We start from the raw sequence: 11,543 nt of genomic DNA, 5'->3' as shown, positions 1-11,543 counted from the left end.
AGATGAGGACCCTCAAAACTCTCAGCGAGATCTGCTGAGCATGGCTTTTAAGGTCTATAATGGCCAAGAGGAATAGAAAAGGCAGACAAAGTCCAAAAGAGATCAGGCAAAATACCAGCTCTTGGCATATTCTCTTAAAGACTCCAACATCCCGAAGAGGTCTCATAGAACTTCATCAGGGCCCTGCTTCAATAGTGGAAAGGAAGGTTATTGAGCTAAAGCCTGCCAGGCTTCTCGGCCCCCACCAGGGCCATACCTTTGCTGTGGGAAAAAGGGACACTGGAAGGTAAGCTGCTCCCCTCACTCCTCTAAGGGAGGGTTTAGTCTCCTCCAGCCCTGCTCCAGCCATCTGTGACCTAACCTTGCCCAGCCTGATGGGACTTGCCACTGAAGGCTAAAGGTGCCCAGGGCCATCAGCCCCATCTCACATTACTGTGGACAAGCCTAGGGTATTTCTTCCAAGTAGCAGGTAAACTGATCTCATTTCATATGGACATGAGGGCCACTTACTATTTCATGCCTGAATATTTGGGTTTTTATTCATCCCTCAAAGATCTCTGTTGTGGGTGTTGATTGTCTTATTTTCCGCTGCTTTGTTTAATATATAGTGTTGTGTTTTTTTTTTTAATTTCTCCTGCTTCAATGCCCTATACCTATTTTAGGCTGGGAACTGCTCCTAATTTAGAAAAATTTACCTCTGCCACCCAGCATAGTGTATCCCAAGGTTCTCTTCACCACGCCATGGCTGCAGAGCTCCAAGAAAAGCCCCCCTGGGTTTATCCTTCCAGTTTAAAGAAAATGGAAGCTCTGTCTCCATACATGTTACAAATGGCTTTTCCAGTCTACCTGAATCATTGCCAGCTAGAAGCAATGGTCACTAGGACTTGGACTGTAGCTGCAAAGTGTGGAAATGTTACCACAACTCCAGTGCTTTGTGGACTTTTCCTGAATGTGTGTGACTCCTGCTCCTTGGGACAGTTCTCAGACTGAAGTGGGGTTGGGTTACATTTACAAATAATATGAAGCGATGATGGTATCAACATGGACTTGGTGAAATTACATTAACATGTTAAGGACATTTAAGACTGTAAGAATTTTATTTTAGATCCTGTTGTATTAGTTAAGACTTTGCTTGATAATCTAATAGGCTTTAACCCATTGTATTAGGACTCTTGTTATAGTATCTGTTAGCATTGGCTATTTCAATTTTGTTGTTTATTTTATATTTTTCCAGTATGCCTCCAAATTGGAACATGGAATTCAGATGAGTATGAACCACAGCACACAAATTGAAGTTTTAAAAAATACAAAAGGGGGATCTGTTGGGGATTGAAATATAAACAGGATGTTTTTGCAATCTGGACAGAGGTGCTGGGCCCAATCCATGTTCTCCAGAAGAGGTTGGAAGCATGTTTCTTATTGGTGTAAAGTTAGATTTGAATGGTATGGTGGTGTTGTCTTTGAGTTGTCTTGGAAACAATTGAATTGCTAATGGACCACGTTTTTTTCCATGAATAAAGGTGGATACACTTTTGGGAGCAGTTATGTTATGGCTGAGGAATGGTAGAAGAGACTGTTCATCGTGTCATCCTCTTGAACCCATCTGTATGTACATATCTTTAAGTCTCTGTTTATAATTTATTCAATTTCATACCCTTTCCCATTTGCAACCCTGGAATAGACTCATCATGGCTGGACCACCACACTTATATATGTTGTTTTCCAATTTTCCCAGCACTATTTATTGAAGCGGCTTTCTTTTCTCCATTGTGTATTTCTGGCTTTTTTGTCAAAGATGATTTGTCCATATATATGTGGTTTTATTTCTGTGCTCTCAATTTTCTCCCATTCGCCTGTATGTCTGTTTTTCTGCCTGTACCATGCTGTTTTATTTATTGTGGCTCTACAGTATAATTTGAATTTAGGTAGTGTGATACCTCCAACTTCATTCTTCTTCCCCAGTATGGCTTTGATTAATTGAGATATTTTATTGTTCCACATAAAACCTGGTAATTTTTTAGCCTATTTTATAAAAAAAAATGACATTGGAATTTTGATGGGGTTTGCATAAAATTTGTATATTGCTTTAGTTAAAATGGCCATTTTAACTATGTTGATTCTTCCAATCCATGAACATGGAATTTTTTTTTTTCATTTCATTGTGTCTTTTTCAATATCTTTCAATACCATTTTTTAGTTTTCCATATACAGGTCCTTCACATTGGCATACATAAAAGCAGTAGATTTTTATATATTGATTTTGCATCCAGTGACTTTATTTGTTTATTGTTTCTAAGAGTTTTTTGGTGGAGCCTTTGGGGTTTTCTATCTACAAGATTATGTCATCTGTAAAAAGTGATACCTTTACTTTTTCTTCCCCAATATAAATGCCTTTTATTTCTTTCTCTTATCTGATCACTCTGGCTAAAACTTTCAGAACTATGTCAAATAAGAGTAGAGAGTGTGGGCAACCTTATCTTGTTCCTGATTTTAGAGGAAAAGCCTTCACTTTTTTAACATTTAGTATGAAATTAGCTGATGGTTTGTCATATATGCCCTTTATTATGTTGAGGTACTTTCTTTTTATTTTAATTTTATTAAGTGTTTTAAACATAAAGGGATGTTGTATCTAATTGAATGCCTTTTCTGCATCTAGTAATAGAATCATACAATTATTTTTCTTTCTTTTGTTGATGTCTTGTATTACGTTGATTGATTTCTGTATGTTGAACCATCCTTGTACTCCTGGAATGAATCCCACTTGATCATGATGTAATGTTTTATTTTGTAATGTGTTGTTGTATTTGATTTATTAAAATTTTGTTTAGGATTTTTGCATATTTATTCTCTAGAAATATTGGTCTGTACTTTTCTTTTTTTCTGTTGTCTTTGCCAGGTTTTGGTATGAGGGTTATGTTGGCCTCATAAGATGTAACAGAGATATTGCTTCTTCTTCTATTTTTTGGAATACTTTGAGAGGGATAGATATCAAATTCTTTTTGAATTTTTGGTAGAATTCAAGACTGTACCCATTGGGTCTGGGATTTTTGGTTTTGGGAAGGTTTCTAATACTTGTTTCTATTTCCTCCCTGCTTATGGGTCTATTTAGGTTTTCTACTTCTTTGTGACTCAGTCTAGGAATATTGTATAGTTCTAAGAATTTATCCATTTCCTCTAGATTGTTAAATTTGGTGGCATATAATCTTTCATAATATTCTACTATGACCTTTTGGATATCTATGATGTCTCTGGTAATTTCATCTCTTTCATTTCAGATTTTGTTTATATGAGTCCTTTTTCTATTTTCCTTAGTGAGTCTAGCCCATGGTTTGTTGATTTTATTAATCTTTTCAAAAAACCAACACTGTGTTATATTAATCTTTTTATGTTTTTTTCCTATGTTTCATTTAGTTTTTCTTTAATTTTTACTATTTACTTTCTTCTGCTGATTTTGGATTGCCTTTGTTCTTCTTTTTCTAGTTCCTTAAGGTGTGATGTTAGGTTGTTTACTTGGGATCTCTCTTATTTCTTTATATAAGTCTGTAATGATATAAACTTCCTTCTTATTACTGCTTTTGCTGCATCCCCAAAATTTTGATATTCCTGTAGTCATTTTCAGTTTTCTGTATATATCTTTTGATATCTGCCTTTATTTCTTCTTTGACCCAGTGATTTTTAAAAGTATGTTGTTTAATTTCTACCTTTTTGTGGGTTTCTTTACTTCCTTTTTATAGTTGAATTCTAATTTCAAAGCTTTATAGTCAGAAAATATGCTGGGTATCATTTCAATCATTCTGAATTTGTTTGTGTTAGTTTTGTGGCCCCACATATGGTCTATCTTTGAGAATGTTCAAGCACACTGGAGAAGGATATATAATCTGATGTTTTGAGATGAAATGTCTTATGAATGTCTAATATATGCATTTGGTCCAGAGTGTCATTTAGGCCCATATTTTTTATTGATTTTCTGTTTGAATGATAATCTAAATCTGCTAATGGTGTGTTGAGCTCACCAAGTATAATTGAGTTTTTGTCTGCTTCTATATTTAGATCAGTTAGTAGATGTCTTATATATTTTTGTGTTCCCCCATTTGGAGCATATGTATTAAGATGTGTTATGTCCTCTTGATACAGTTTTCCCTTTGTCATTATAAAATGTCCATCTTTTTTGTCTGGCTACTTTGTTGTCTTCAAGTTAGCATTTTCAGATATGAGTATTGCTACCCCTGATTTTCTCTGGATATTATGTGCTTGAAGAATCATTTTCCAACCTTTCACTTTGAATCTACTTTTGTCCTTATACCTTAGATGTGTTTCTTGAAGGCAGCATATGGTTGAGTTGTACGTTTTTATTCAATCTGATACTCTGTGCCTCTTTATTGGTGAGTTCAGTCCATTTACATTTAGGGTAGTTATTGACAATTGAAGATTTTCTATAGCCACTTTATTTTTTTATTTCTGGTAGCTCTGTGTCTCATTTGGTTCTTCTATTTTTCATTTCTGTCATTTATTTTTGTTTGTTGATATTCCATTTTTCTTTCCCCTGTTTTTTCTTCTTTAAGCTATTTGTTTCACTAGTCCCTTTTTTGTGGGTGGTTACCATTAGATTAAGGGGAAAATGTTCATATGTCCAAGAGTGCTTTGTCATATGAGTGCAGAAGCACCCTATCCTTGTTTTTTTACTACAAATTTTTATCCTCTCCCTTTTTATGTTATTATTTTCTAGATTATCTTTGTTTTTATTATGACCTTGTTGGAGGTTTAACTTGTAATTTTTATTTCTTTGGTTCTTTGTATCTGGTCAAATAACTCCCTTGAGTATTTCCTGTATTGAGGGTTTCCTGGTGATAAATTTCCTCAGTTTCTCTATGTCTGGAAAAGTTTTTATTTTTCCTTTATATGTGAAGGATATCTTTGATGAATATAGTATTCTTGGCAGGTGATTCCTTTCCTTCAGTACTTTGAATGGTACATCCACTGTCTTCTGACTTGTAGAGTTTTGATGAGAAGTCTGATGATAACATAATGGGCTTTCCTTTATATGTTATTGTCTCCTTTTCCTTAGCTGCTTAGATTCTTTCTTTGACATTGGTTTTTCACAATTTTATTATGATGTACCTTGTTGTAGATCTGTTTTGATTGCAGTAACTCAGCATTCTATTTGCTTCTGTGATTCGAGGCTCTAACTCTTTCCATAGGCTTGGAAAATTCTCATCCATTATTTGAATAGGCTCTCCATTCCCTTATCCCTCTCTTCTTCTTCTGCTATACCCATTATTCTTATATTTCTCTTTCTGATGTAGTCATACAGTTCTTTTAGGGCTCTCTCAGTTTTGGTAATTCTTAGGTCTCTCTCTTCTTCCCTCTGTAGCATCTCTAGTTTTCTATCTTCAATGTCATTGATTCTTTCCACTATCTGGCTGATTCTATTAGCTAAGCTTTCTAACTCAGTCTCCAATTCACATAGTAATTCCTTCGTCTCTGTTTTTAAAGTTTCAATTTCCTTGATGAAGTATTCTTTTTGTTCATTAATTTGTTTGTTAAGTTCATTTTGTTGCCTATTGGTATCTTTTCACATCTTGTTGACCATTTTCAGAACTTCAATTTTTAATTATCTATCATTTAACTCCAAGGCTTCCATGTGATTGAGATTTTTTTGAAGATTTTTCATTTTCTTACTGAAATGTCTCTGTCTTGTGTAACCATAGTATTTAATTTATTCTTCCTTGGTGACATGAGAGTTGTATTGTTAAGAACCCTAACCAAAAACAATTTAAAAAATTTAAAAATTTAAAAAATGCAATAAAAATATAATTTTTTTTAAATTATGACAAATAATAAGGAAAAACCCCAGGAAAAGTCTAAAGCAAAAAAAAATCAAAAACAAATCACCCACAAAAAATAAGACTAAAAAATATAAAAATTAATCAAAGTGAGATTCAAAAATGAAAAACAGAAAAAAATAAGAAAAAAAGGGAAAAAGAAAAAACATAGGAAAAAAGAAAAAAATATATTTTGGTTTTGAGAGGTTTCTTCTAGTAGGTGTTGCTGTATAACAACTTTCTGCTCTGTGGAGTTCCTGTTCTGTCTGCTGAGATGTTGCTGTCACAATGATGTTAGCGAGTCTGCAGTTACTTTTGTGGGTGGGACATGATATAAGGGCTTTATGGCTATTACAATGGCTATCTCAGGCTTCCAGGCACTCCTTATATCTCAACAGACTTGAGGACCAGATGTGAAGCACGTCTCCATTCTTTAGGGGAGTGAGTGGCTCTGGAGAACTAGCTGCGGTGTTTGTTTCCACCACTCTCCATACTATGAGGTGAGTAGGGTTCTGGGAGGCTGGGACAAGGCACTTTAGCTTTCTCCATCTCTGCTAAGTGGAGGCTGAAGGCAGACCATGAGGACACTGGCTATGACCCCGCACTCTGTCAACTTTGTTTTATCTCCACCTCTTCTCCTTTTACTCACAGCTCCTCCCAGCAGGAGGAAACCCAGTCACTCTGAGTTTTCTTCTCTGCACCCTTCAGACAAAATCAAGAGAGCTTAATTTTCCCTTCTCATTGTATTCCAGCAGAGAAACAAACAAAAGCTCCATCACTCCAGGTTTGTCTCCTTGCTAAAGCCCAATATAATTTTGTTTTATCTTCCACACCACTTTTCATCTAGTCCCACCTTTAGTTCATTTGGTGTGTGGATCTTTCAGGTGTGCCTGTGAGCCCAGTGGCAATTCCTTTGCTGTGTTTTAGTTGTTGAATTTGTTGTAATTTCAGGCAAGAGATGAGGAGTATTTCTCATGCCACCATTTCTCTCACATCAATCCATGTCTTTTTAAATAAAGAAAAATCCTATACTTTTATGCCTTGGAAGAAAGCATTAGTACTAATAGGCTAGGGTTCACATGCAGACTCTGAGTCAGGGATTCTATTAATTGATAACACACTTTTCTCCCACGATGTTAACAGTGCTTTTAAACATGTTTTAGGCCTCAGTTTACCACTCTTCCTTAATGAAAAATTATATGATCAACCTGGCAGAATAAGTTTTCTACTGTCTTCCCTTCAAAGAACACTGATTTTGAAAATCAATCAGGGACCACAGAGACCTGGTGGAAGTTCAGGCATCCAGGAGAGAAGTTCTAGCACACTTGTTGTTTTGAGAATACATGGTTGGTCCTGTCCTGATTGATAGCTTGATTGGTTAGAGTATCGTCCCAAAGCACAGAGGTTCCTGCTTTGATCTCCAGTCAAGATTCATACAGGTATGGATTGATGTTCCTGTCTCTCTCTCTCTCTACCTTCTTCTCTTGTACAGTCAGTAGTTGTCTGAGTTCTCCTAGCGAGTTTTAATGATTCATATGTAGATGCTCTTGGATTTTCTATGTAGACTGTCTTTTTATCTGGGAATGTTTGCTTTCTTTTTCTCTGCTGCCTCCCTTTCCTTTGAAAGGAACAATACACCTGCAGAGTAAACTCTTATTTACAAAGCAAAAATTCCTTAGCTAATACTGGAGGTAAGCCTCAGTGTATCTGTGGCAAAATCACACCATTTCTAGGAACTGGGAGTCTAGAATCAAGACATTGGCAAATTTGTTGTTCAATGAGGTCCTGCATCCTGGTTCATAGATTACCATCTGCTCACTCTGTTATCACATGGCAGAAGGAGTAAGAAAGCTCTATGGGGTCACCACACTTATGAGCTAATCAAGGCTCTACCTTTAATGTTAACTGGTTCAGCTTCTACAGTCCTCTTCAGTGATCCTCAGTAAGAGTTCCCACAAAATAGTGTGCTTGCTCAAAAGTTCCTGTATGAAAAGGAATCATTTGAAAGCACCTGGGATGACTTCCTAGTTTCACACAATCCTCTTCCAGTTTTACTAAAATAAAAGTGAAAATTAGATTGTTTCTGAACTATGGGCTCAAAATCAAGAAGAAACATTGTTAGAGTTCTGAGCTGGTGGCTTGCACCACCATGAACGTAGTTGGTGGAGTTTCTAGCAAGGACAGAGCTGGTGACCATTATCCTGAACTTCAGTCTGGACAAGAGTATCTTATCATAAGGGACCTAGGGACCTTTAATGCTGGCTTACTAGTGCAATTGCCTCTGTGGCTGGAAATTAATCAGAAACAAAGGCAGAAGTGTCAGTTGCTTCCTCCAGAGTGAACTGATGTGGAAAAGTTGGAGACTATTAAGGATCATGAAGGAATGGAAACAAACTTTACCCCTATGCCAAGCCCTTACTATGTATAACTGACCAAACTCCTTTTATATCATGCTTCAGACAAAATCTTGAAAGCAGATGAAATTCACAAAATGGTCAAGGATGTGTGGGACACTCACATAACCAAACTCTGGCTGTTTGCTTATAGCTCTATGAGGCAACAGGAAGCACATGCCAAGCTAGATAATTATCCTTGATGGAGATCAACACCAGTGGGACTTTCCTCACACAGAGGTTCAATCACATGTACAAACTCTGCACAACCTTCTTAAAGTGATCCATCTCAGGACTCCTGCAGTCCTTTGATTTATAAAGGCCTTTTATCTGCTGGTTGGAGGCTTTTCAGGTGCTGTGTGAGTGCTCAAGATATGACAGAGGTACTCATATTTCCAGATTTCTAAAACTATTTTTAATGTAAGAAAAAGATGTTATGAAGCAAGAAATATATTTATAACATTGTTGGAAAGCAATAGGTTGTGCTTAGTCTTGGAGATATTCTTTAACTCCATATTTGTTTCCAGGAGCCAACTGTTCTTTTACAGAGGGAAAGAAAAAGCTTTGGCAAACAAGTTATTCTTCCTAGCAGAATCTCAGGTCTCCTGCACAAGACTGTTATGTGTAGGTAATTGATGTATTGCTTTGAAAAGATGGACATACAGTAGGAGTGGTGACATAGCCATAGGGCTTTTTTTTTTCCTTCTTGATACAGATTATTAGAGCTAAACTTAGAATCTAGGCATTAATCACACAAAGGATAACAGCAAAGTCACTTGTGATGCTGACCAGTGTTGATCATTTAAGCCCTGATACATGATAAAGATGGAATCAAACTTACCACTCCCACAAAATAAAACATTTTTATTGATTAATAGTGGGTTTTCTTCTGGAGAATAAAATTTTCAGTAATTTTTGTACTCTTTATTTATCTGTATCTTCTATTTTTTTCTATAATATATGTATACTACTTGTATAATAAAAAGTAACAAAATAAAAATGTATACACATCTTTAATAATAGTGTGTGTGTGTGTGTGTGTGTGTGTGTATTTTTTATCAGTGAGAGGAGGGGAAGCAGTGACATACTGCCACATATACCCTGACTGGGATCCACCTGGCAAGCCCACTAGGGGGTGATGCTCTGGCTATCAGGGGCATTGCTTTGTTGCTCAGCAACAGAGCTCTTCTTAGCACTTGAGGTGAAGGCCATGGAGCCATTCTCAGTGCCAGGGCCAACTCACTCCAAATCAGCTATAGCTGGAGGAAAGGAAGAAAGAAAGAGAGAGAAGTGAGAGGGAGAGAGTTGGAGAACCAGATGGGTGATTCTCCTACATGACCTGACCAGGAATCTAACATGGGACATCCACATGCTAGGCTGACACTCTATCATTGATCCAAATGGCCAGGGCAATAACAGGATATTACATGTATATATACAGTATTAGCTTATGACACTTATATGATTATTAGGTCATTAGGTCCCTTTGGTATCTAGTGACCTATTTTTAATATAATTAGTATTTGTACTATAAATATCTCTTTGACTACAAACATTTTCTTTAAGTAGAAAGATCTTTCTTATTCAACAGACTTTAAAATGCCATATCAGATTTTTTAAAATGTGTAGACTGATTAGTGTGATTAATCATTTCCTTGGGCTATATTAAACAATGGGAATATAATGCTCCCTAAAACTACTTTTATTGACATTACTCTTTGATTTCTTTCCTATATATCTTTTCAAAAATTGTAAGTGTTACTATTCACATGCATAAAGAAAGAGACATTGTTAGATGAATAAAATTTGAGGAATTCCTGAAAAACTGACAACCAATCAATCATGCTGAAGATAAAAACAGCAGCTTAGGATACATAGAAATTAAGTACCAGGACCTATTTTTACAAAAGGTAGAAGGTACTCAAAGGACACACTTACACTTGAAAGCATTGAAATATGGGGAAGGGTATGAAAAAGAAAAAACTAACAAGGAGATTAACAGGGTCACTGAAGTGATTGTAGCAGACAAGCTGTCCAACTTCTATGCATTTTTCTACCCTATCCTCATCTTCAGTCAGGTAATAGCAGTGACAAACAATAAATCTCTTTAAGCTTTGGGCAGGAGCTGTGCTGGAGTTAGGGAGACACAATAGTGTCCCTAGAGGCTGGAAATATCTGGGAGGGAAGGGGAGTGGACACATCATGAATGTCAACTGTTAAAATATCCTGCTTATCAATACATTCAATCCATATTCTACTGATACTGAAAACAGACCATAACCCCAACCGTTACCTTCCAGGAAACCACATAAACAGAAGCAGTAAAACGTCTATCAGGGAATCTCATCAATAAAGTTAATTTCATAATCAAGAATCACAAAATATTTGGAGAGCAGCACACACAACAAGCTGAAAGATAGGAAGGAAACAGGAAGATATAGAGAGAAATGCATTGCAGACAGAAGGAGATATGTCAATAAAGATGTAGAGGCAAAAAAGAACATGATATGCTTCAAATATAAAGCATAAGGCACAAGAGGGAGATAAGTCCTGAAAGAAATGCTGAGACTAGATTGTGGACACTTTCAGATGTCAAGTTGGGGTGTTTGGGTTTTATTCTATAAGCAATAAAGATGCAGACAGTAGCAGTTTATGAAGAGGAAAATAATATGATGAATGTTTTGCTTTAGAAAGATGATTATGATGGGCATGTGGAATGTAGATAGAGGTAGAAGTAGAGCCAGTTAGGGTGCTCCAGGAACAGAATAGTGATGACTGAGGCCTAATTGAGAACAGTGACAGAAAGGGATAAAGAAAGAAAAAAGAAGTGAGGTGTTTTTAAGGCATCTGTCATTGATCGAACTTTAGGGTTGGGGCAAATGAAGGAGACACAGAAGACTTTAAGTTGAATTTCCTGTATTGAGTTAGGAAACAAAAAGGGAACTATTCAATATATTTGTTTTTGTTTGTTTTATGATGGTTTTTGTTGTTTGGAGGTAAAGAGTTTATTTTGGGACACTTTTAAGTGCCTACAGGTTACACAAATAAAAACATTCAATAAGATATTGGAGGTTCAAATCCAAATTTCAGAAGAGTCAAACTAAAATATATTGATCTGATAAATCTTTTGTAAGAGTAATTTATGGATTAGATCAGCCACCAGAATGAATGAAGTAAAGAAGTAATTAGATGAGTACAAAAGTTTCAAATGGGAAACAGTTACCTTAAAGAGTGACTTGAGTTTTGTTCAATAAAGTACCATGTGGAACAAAATGTTTTTTGGCTTTTTTTCCTACTAATCAGAACCAAATAAATTGACCAAGTGATC

General features: G+C 36.0%; 1 pseudogene; it reads left to right on the top strand.

Annotated features, from left to right (window-relative positions):
• Positions 1–741: 741 nt before the first annotated feature.
• On the top strand, positions 742–8,498 carry LOC136317593 (DNA replication complex GINS protein PSF2 pseudogene; annotated as a pseudogene).
• Positions 8,499–11,543: the final 3,045 nt, after the last annotated feature.

The sequence above is a fragment of the Saccopteryx bilineata genome, chromosome X (assembly GCF_036850765.1).
Source record: "Saccopteryx bilineata isolate mSacBil1 chromosome X, mSacBil1_pri_phased_curated, whole genome shotgun sequence".
In the NCBI taxonomy this organism is placed as follows: domain Eukaryota; kingdom Metazoa; phylum Chordata; class Mammalia; order Chiroptera; family Emballonuridae; genus Saccopteryx; species Saccopteryx bilineata.
This window is presented reverse-complemented; position numbering and strand designations above follow the sequence as displayed.